The sequence below is a fragment of the Lathyrus oleraceus genome, chromosome 7 (genome assembly GCF_024323335.1).
Source record: "Lathyrus oleraceus cultivar Zhongwan6 chromosome 7, CAAS_Psat_ZW6_1.0, whole genome shotgun sequence".
In the NCBI taxonomy this organism is placed as follows: Eukaryota; Viridiplantae; Streptophyta; class Magnoliopsida; order Fabales; family Fabaceae; genus Lathyrus; species Lathyrus oleraceus.
In genome coordinates, this window is record NC_066585.1 from 56,675,909 (window position 1) to 56,685,353 (window position 9,445).

Sequence of the window (9,445 nt, forward strand, 5' to 3'; positions counted from 1 at the left end):
CTTGCTAACCTTCAATTCTTATGACTTTCTAGGCTCATGGTAGATCATATATGCATAAGATAATTAATTTTGAAGTGTACCTTGAGAAATTTGATCAATTGGTGAGATAGCTTGTTGGAGAAGTTACTCAAGATACCCAGTCAAACTAGGGGTTCCAAGGAAAATCACCTCCAAACTCTTGAAGAAAACTTGATCAATATAACATGTAGGAATCAATGGAACTCATATATGATGCTCATAACCATTCTTGGATCAATTCATGGTTGTGCTCTTTGTCATGAGGGTCTCAAACCCTAGATATGAACTTGATTAATCAATGTGATCATGCCTTACCTACAAAAGAGTTAGGCAAATGCAAAGACATTTTTTTGGTATTTTGGTTAGTAAAATGATAAAATATAAGTATGATACAATCACATAGTGCTTGGTGATCTCTCCCAAAACAAACCCAATGAAAGATGGGGCAGGAGGATGCCAAGGTATGATCCCAATGCTAATGCTTATGATGAAATTGCATGAGGGATCTTAGGGTCAAAACTGGGGTCTTACAATAGTCCCACGGAGGGCCCGAACCTACACTTGTCAGTATTTTTGCAGTACACAGACACGGTGAAAGCGAATGGTGTCATCCCAGAAGCTATAAGACTTCGTCTTTTCGCATTTTCATTAAGAGATAAAGATAGAGCTTGGCACCAGTCTCTACCATCCAACTCTATCACTACGTGGAACGAGTTGAAGAAAGTCTTCTTAGCCTGATATTTCGCACCTAGTAAGACGACTATGCTAAGAGCCCAAATAAATAGGTTTAAACAAAAGGATAATGAATCACTTTTTGAAGCTTGGGAGAGATACAAAGACATGATGAGGCTATTCCCACATCACGGTCTAGAATAATGGCTGATCATTCACACCTTTTATAAGGTCTCTTGTATAATACAAGATTGACAATAGACGTCGTCGCAGGTGGCGCATTGATGGATAAACCATACAATGAGGCCTATCAACTCATCGAAAGTATGGCCTAGAATCATTACCAATGGGGAAGAGAAAGAACCTCTGTAGAGAAACCTCAACCGAAGGGTGGCATGTACGAATTAAGCAGTCTCGACCATGTCAACGCCAAGGTAGATGCCCTGACTCAGAAGATAGACAACTTGACCATAACACCAGCAGCCACCGTGGCTGCCGTAGCACCAAATTGCGAGATATGTGGATTTCAAGGGCATACTGCCCTAGAATGTCAACTCTTGACAGGAACCTCCACTGACCAGGTGAACTATGCTCAAGGAAACCCTTACTCAAATACCTATAACCCAGATTAGAAAAACCATCCTAACTTCTCGTACAAAAATAATAATGCATTTTATGCACCTAACCAAGCACCTGTTGTACCACCAGGATATCAAAAAGCTGCCACAAATACTCAAAATGCTCCTAGGAAATCAAACTTAGAAATAATGATGGAAAACTTTATAGCTACCCAAGCCCAAACAAATAAATATTTCTTAAATCAAAACATACACACTAGTGAGAAAATCAAGCAGTTAGCAAACAAAGTAGACGCATTAGCCACCCATAACAAAATGTTGGAAACACAAATCTCACAAGTGGCTCAACAACAAGCACCTACCGCTGCTCCTGCAGGCACATTTCCTGGACAATCACAACCAAATCCAAAAGGTCATGCAAATGCTATCATACTACGAAGTGGGACAGAATTAGACAGACCGACCGACCCTAGAACTCAAAACCCATCCATGCATCAAGACCCGGTAAGGTAACTGAGAAGGAAGACGAACAAGAGGAAGATAAAAACGAATAGGCCATAGATAAAGAAGAATCTTATGTGCCTCCACCACCGTATAAACCCCTTATCCCTTATCCTCAAAGACTTGTTAAATCTAAAAGTGTGGGGTAATTTAAAAAATTCGTAGAGCTTCTAAAATAATTGAATATCACAATACCCTTTAAAGAAGCCATAACTCAAATGCCCTCATATGCTAAGTTTCTCAAAGAAATCTTATCTAACAAGAAAAAGATAGAGGATAACGAAATTGTTACACTTACTACTGAGTGTAGCGCCATAATACAAAACAATATGCCTCCTAAGCTGAAAGAACCAGGTAGTTTCTCCATACCCTGTGTAATCGGAAAGTTTATCATAGACAAAGCACTATGTGACTTAGGAGCCAGTATTAGTTTAATGCCCTTGTCCATATGTGAAAGGCTAAAACTGGGAGAACTAAGACATACGAGGATGTCCGTATAACTTGCACATTATTCTGTTAAATTTCCCGTAGGTATGCTAGAAAACATTCCGGTGCGCATATGACAATTCTATATTCCTAACGATTTTATAATCATGGATATAAAAGAGGATTCCAACATCCCTATCATATTAGGAAGACCATTCCTAGCTACAGTCGGAGCTATCATAGATGTTAAGAAAGGCAAGCTAACCTTCGAAGTTGGTGAGGAAAAAGTCGAGTTCATTTTAACGCAATTCCTAAAGGCACCAGCTATAGACGACACTTGTTGTCTACTAGATGTCATCGAAGAATGCATAAGAGAGATGGAGAATAAACAAACATCATACTCCGAAATACTGAAAATTCCAAGGCCTCCTACTTTTGAAGATGAAAATTTAAGTAAGGAATACCAAGATGACAGCCTAAGCGAATGCCTAGCACTAACGCCCGATCATATGCCTTCCCCAAAGAAACCAACCCTAGAACTTAAGACGTTACCCAAAAATATAAGGTACGAATTCTTAAACACTGAACTTGAGCGACCTGTAATAGTAAATGCAGACTTAGGACAGATAGAGACCGAAAAGCTTCTACATGTTTTAAGAAAATACCCAACTGCTTTAGGCTACAATATCTCAGATCTAAAAGGAATAAGCCCTTCCATATGCATGCATCGCATAATTCTAGAGGAAGACAGTAAGACCTCTAGATAACACCAAAGAAGGATAAATCCCATTCTGAGTGATGTAGTAAAGAAAGAAGTGCAAAAGCTGTTAGAAGCAGGTATTATCTACCCAATATCCTATAGTCAATGGGTCAGCCAATACATGTCGTACCAAAGAAGGGAGGCGTCATAGTTATGAATAATGAAAAAGGAGAATCTATAGCACAAAGAGTGGTTATTGGAAGTAGAATGTGTATTGATTATAGAAAATTAAACAAAGCCACTCGGAAGGATCATTTTCCTATACCGTTTATTGATCAAATGCTTGAAAGATTGGCTAAGCATTCTCACTTCTGCTACCTAGACGGTTATTCGGGATTTTTCCAAAATCCTATTCATCCCGACGACCAAGAGAAAACGACCTTCACATGCCCCTATGGTACATTCGCCTACCGAAGAATGCCATTCAGACTGTGTAACGCTCCCGCAACATTCCAAAGATGCATGATGTCAATTTTCGCTGATTTCATAGATGACATCATGGAAGTCTTCATAGACGATTTCTATGTATGCAGACAGAGCTTTGAAGGCTGCTTATCGAATCTTTAAATGGTATTAAAAAGATGCATAAAAGTGAACCTCGTGCTAAACTGGGAAAAATGCCATTTCATGGTCCGGCAAGGAATCGTGCTCGGACACATAGTATCTGACAAGGGGATTGAAATCGACAAGGCTAAAATAGAAGTTATAGAAAACCTCCAGCCTCCGAAAATCGGAAGAGAAATACGAAGCTTCTTAGGACACACCGGTTTCTACCGACGATTCATTAAAGTTTTCTCAAAAATCACCAAACCACTGACTTGCTTATTGATGAAAGACGCCGAATTCATCTTTGACGACAAATGCCTAGCGACATTTGAACAACTGAAAACAGCTTTTATTACCGCACCTATCATGCAACCGCCCGATTGGAGATTACCTTTTGAAATCATGTGTGACGCTAGTGACTATGCTGTAGGCGCAGTCTTAGGACAAAGAAGGGACAAGAAACTTCATGCAATTATCCAAGTAGAACCCTAGACCCTGCACAGATGAACTATGCCACCACAGAAAAGGAACTTTTAGCCGTAGTGTTCGCTCTTGATAAATTCCGTTCCTACCTAGTAGGAGCAAAGATAATTATCTATATCGATCATGCTGCAATTAGGTACATGTTAAACAAAAAATACGCCAAACCAAGACTCCTAAGGTGGATCTTACTATTACAAGAGTTTGACCTAGAAATCAAGGATAAAAGGGGCACTGAAAATGTCGTGGCCGATCACTTGTCAAGAATGGAAGGTATTGAACCTGAATGAGTGCCTATAAACGATGATTTTCCGTACGAAAGAGTCATAGCCCAACTGGAAAGCAATACAACTAAAGGTGCATTAACCCATAAGGATACCAAAACAAACGAGTTAGTGGAAGCAATCAACACCCAAACCATACTACCATGGTACGCTGACTTCGTCAACTACTTAGCAGCTAGGGTGCTTCCGCCAGACTTGACGTACCAACAAAAGAAAAAATTCTTCCACAATCTTAAACACTATTATTGGGATGAGCCTCTAATTTTCAAGAGATGCGCCGACGAAATTTTCCGTCGATGTGTCCCAGAAGATGAGGTAGAAAATGCAATTTCCCATTGTCATTCTGCTCCTTATGGAGGACACGCAAGCACCTCGAAGACTTGCGCTAAGATCATGCAAGCTGGCCTCTTTTGGCCTACTCTGTGGAAAGATGTCCACATCAAGATCACAAATTGCGATCGGTGTCAACGCACTGGCAACATATCCACACGCGACGAAGTGCCGCTTAAAGGAATTTTGGAAGTAGAAGTCTTCGATGTTTGGGGAATCGATTTTATCGTACCTTTCCCATCCTCTTTTGGTAACAAGTATATCCTTGTCATCAGTGATGGTGGCTCCCATTTTATTTCAAGGATTTTTGAAAACCTATTACTGAAATATGGAGTCCGGCACCGCGTAGCAACACCCTACCACCCACAGACGAGTGGGCAAGTAGAAGTCTCAAACCGAGAAATTAAACAAATCTTAGAAAAGACAGTTGCCACCTCTAGGAAATATTGGTCCTCAAAATTACCAGAAGCTCTGTGGGCATATAGGACAGCTTATAAGTCCCCAATAGGAACCACACCTTTTAAGCTAGTTTATGGAAAATCATGTCATCTGCCGGTAGAATTAGAACATAAAGCATATTGGGCCATTAAGACCCTTAATCTCATTTATATTGCCGCAGGCAAGAAAAGAATATTAGATATCCATGAACTAGAAGAACTTAGGCTAGATGCATATGAGAATGCCCGAATCTATAAAGAAAGAACAAAAAAATGGCACGACAATCGCATATTGAGGAAAGAGTTTAACTCCCGCCTCAGACTCTTTCCCAGAAAACTTCGTTCTAGATGGTCCGGTCCCTTCGAAATCACCAATATCTTTCTGAATGGAGCAATAGAGATAAAAGGAAAACCGAGCGAACCATTCATAGTAAACGGCCAATTTTTGAAACATTACCACAACATTGATAACAATGATTGCATTGCAAATCTTAAGCTTGTAGAGCCTCGCGCTTATTCAAAAGAATAACGCTTATTCTATTTCTGTCGAGCTTACGACAGTAAACAAATCGCTTGGTGGGAGACAACCCACACTCTGTCTTTAACTAATTAATTTCATCACAAATTTATAATTATAACTATTGCTTAATTTTCATTTCTTTATTTTCTTCTTTATTTATTTCTCATAAAGTTAATCGGTACATTTTTGTATTATTGACCATTACTAACTTAATGCTATTATCTCTTGATTTAATCTAGCTACTGACTATCACAATGCAACAAGTAGATTACATGGATATAGTCTTCAGAGGCAGAGCTCAAAGGAGAGGTTTTAAGGATCTAGCTCAGAGAGAAATGATACTAACCTTATACCCTGATGGACGCACCATGACCAAACTAGGTATAAGAGACAATGTTACATTCCTAATTAACCAACTAGGTTGGGACACCATTGCTATCAAGAGAAAATTTAGTTCCTACAGTAGGTTGACTTTAGAATTCCTAAGCTCCCTAGTGCACCTGCCTAATCACCTTTAGGTTATTTAATATTGATTACCGCTACACCTATAGAGAAATGGATGAACTCCTAGGATGTCCTAATGATCCTGAGACCTTTACCATTACCCAGAAAGACAGGCTAGTAGACCATCAATTAGATCTCTTTTGGGATAGCATCACAGGAAACGACCATCTCGAGCCAGACCTTATGCATACAGAGAACATCCATAACCCTGCGATTCGTTACTTCCATAAGATCCTAGCTCACACCTTGTTTGGAAAGGAACAGAATAGAACCTCTGTGTCCAAAGACGAACTCTTCATAATGTACTACGCATCACATGCCCGACCTATTAACACTGCTACGTTTATGATAGCTAATTTATACCGTATGGCACAATAGGACTATGGACCAATTTTAGTGGGAGGCTTAGTGAGCATGATAACAAATGCCATCGAACTGAGACAACCACTTATCAGGCTCACCCCTTTAGGTGGAATACAACCAATGAATATTGACTTTTGCTTCAACACCGGTATAATTAGGAACCTAGGTCCAGATGTGTTTGAATTTCTAATCAACCGCGAAATAGTACACCTGTTTACCCTGCCAGACCCTAGGACGAGTGTACATGATAGGAACAACTGGCTCTATGATTTGGATGGACCACCAGATGCACCACCTTCTCCTCTAGAGACACCCCAAATCTATGACCACTATGACAATTATCTCTCTGATGCTGAATCACATGCCCCAGTTATACCTGCTGCACCTCTCACCGATCATGTTGCTAACATCGAAGTTGTTCAGATAGACGTCGCCAATCTGAGAGGCGAGCTGAGCGCCCTGCACGTGGAATTCCACGGCTTTATGGATGTAGTGACAAAGAACCTGGATCACAATTACCAGCACTTCTACTCGTTCGCTCCTCCTACCAGCAGCCGCCGTAATGGCTAGTTTATTATAGTATTACCGATTTACTGAGTTTTATTTTATTTTGTTTTCTTGTTTGGAATTTTATTGTTATTTGCTGTTACACATTGGGATTTATTTAATTATTTCATTCCTTTTTATTCCAGTAGATAAATTATTTCATCTTTTCCCGTCTACTCGATTCTTTTGTGCGTCAATTTTGCGATTAAATTCCATTCCACTATATCATGTTTATTATTCTCATACACTATATATTATTGGTAAACTAAATTCCATTGAAATTCTATGGTCAAAGCAAATAAAGGCACACACATGGGAAACCACACTGCATGTGGCGCCTGCCACACACAGTTGTGGCGTCCATGTGAGGGCTGTGGCGCCCGCCACAAGGCCCATAGTGGCGCCCGCCACCAACACCAAAAGTGGCGTAAGCCACTACACAAGCCTGCACGTGCAGGTTGTGTATTTTGACCATTCATATCACTTTTATGGTGATGTCCCTTGCATGCAAGACATTGCCTTAAATCCATTCAACCACTTTCAACCACTCTTTGACCAAGACATAAAAAACCGTAAATGCAATTTATTTACCAATTAATTTTCCAGCCACCATCACCTCTATATAAACCACCAACATTACCTCAACAAACCACACTTCTCATTTACATATTTCTCTCCTCTTTTGCTCTATTCTCACTATTACACAAGGAGTGTGAAATCCATTATGGCACAGATGAGGGAATACGAAATAGTGTTCAGAAACGACGAGCTGGGCGAATTACAAGAGGAGACGTACACGTATCTAAGCGCCAGAAAGATCGAATCAACAAGGTACGCCGATGAACACTGTTTATTTGCCTTAGGAATTCAAGATAGTGTCAACTATATGCTAGATATGTTAAATTTAAATTATTTTTTATCTCTCAAGGACCCTGTCTATGCTCAACTAACATTAGAATTCCTGAGCTCATTAATTTTTAGTCTCACACCCAACACAAACTGCTCTAGTGGGACTGTCCAGTTTCGTTTATTTAACATTGAATATGCCCTTACATTTCCCCTACTAGCGAACCTGCTACATTTCCCCCATGGGGATGGCGTAGTAAGTGAGGTCCCAGACACTGAGGGTTGGCAACGATCCTTCCAACCATTTTGGAGGGTAATAACCGGTACATTCACCCATAGTTTTGAGGGAAACAGAGCCACTCTAATTTAAAACCCGACTATTCGATATTTCCGCCAAATATTGGCGTGCACCATTTTTGGCCAAGCAAACTCTAACAAGGTGAACGAAAAAGAACTCTTTTATTTGTTCGCCACATTTTTGCCACAAAATTTGAATACCATCCCTTTTATGCTATCTCACATGCAGGCCATTGTCAATGTGAAGCGAGGCCTGATTCTTTTTGGAGGTTTAATAACCTCCATAGCCAGAGTCATAGGACTCAAAGAAAAATTCTCCAGGAAAACCCCGCTCCCGCATCATGCCATTGACATTGACATGGCAAGGAACATGAAACTAGTAAAACGAAGGAGTGACGATAGATTTAATTTAATAATTATAAATAATGTCTTACAAGATTTCATCCTCCCTAATCTAAATCGCACAGATGTGCGTAACCCGGATAATTATTGTTATACAAGTAATCTGGTGCCTAACCAAGTCCCCGCGCACATTCCTGAGAATGTAGTTGTTTGTGGGGACACCGATGAGGATCACATTCTGGAGCAAACTCCTCTCGCTACTGACCCACACACCACACACACTTCATTTGAAAATGTTGCAGGTACATCCTCCAGTCAAAGACCAAGAAGAAATGTAGCACCAGCCACTCTTGATGAGATCTATACTGAACTGTTGTAGCGTAGAGAATTAGACGCTCAGCGAGACCTACAAATCCAAACCATGGGAGCTCAGCAAACTGAAATGATGCAAATCCTTCGCCAAATGCAGCATGATCAGCACGACTACGCTTTCAGAACCGAACAGAACATGTTTGTCTTGATCGATGAAATGACAACATTGACAATGCGTGTGGAAGATCTCCAGAACTATATGCCACCTCATCAGCCAGGAAACGGTGGACGTCCACGTACACATGGCAGAAGGCGTCAGTAGCAGAATAACCAGGTTCTACCTTTCTTTCCTATCTTATGTTGTTGCATTGGGGACAATGCAAGATTTAAGTTTAGGGGAGGAAGCTTTACCGTTTTTTATTTATCGATTTCTAGTTAGATTTAAATTATTGTTATTTCCTTTTGTTATTTTATATTCTTTTGGTTATTTTAATTTTTGTTGAAGTGTCAGTCGAGTAAAATATCAATGTGTTGTCGAGTCTTTATGCGTGGTTTCTGTTATTTACTAATTCTCCTATTTACTTAAGCCATACAAACTTTTTGCAAAAAATCTAGACTTAGAGATACAATACGTCTTTTGAAAATTCTAAACTATAAATAAAACTGAGGTTGAATTGTAGAGA

The 9,445-nt window shown here is 39.9% G+C and overlaps 1 non-coding gene across 1 annotated transcript; it reads right to left on the bottom strand.

The window, feature by feature from the left end:
• Positions 1-780: 780 nt before the first annotated feature.
• LOC127109941 (small nucleolar RNA R71) lies at positions 781-887 on the bottom strand. The gene has a single exon (XR_007797184.1). It is a non-coding gene; the product is annotated as a small nucleolar RNA R71 (small nucleolar RNA).
• Between the last annotated feature and the right edge of the window lie 8,558 nt (positions 888-9,445).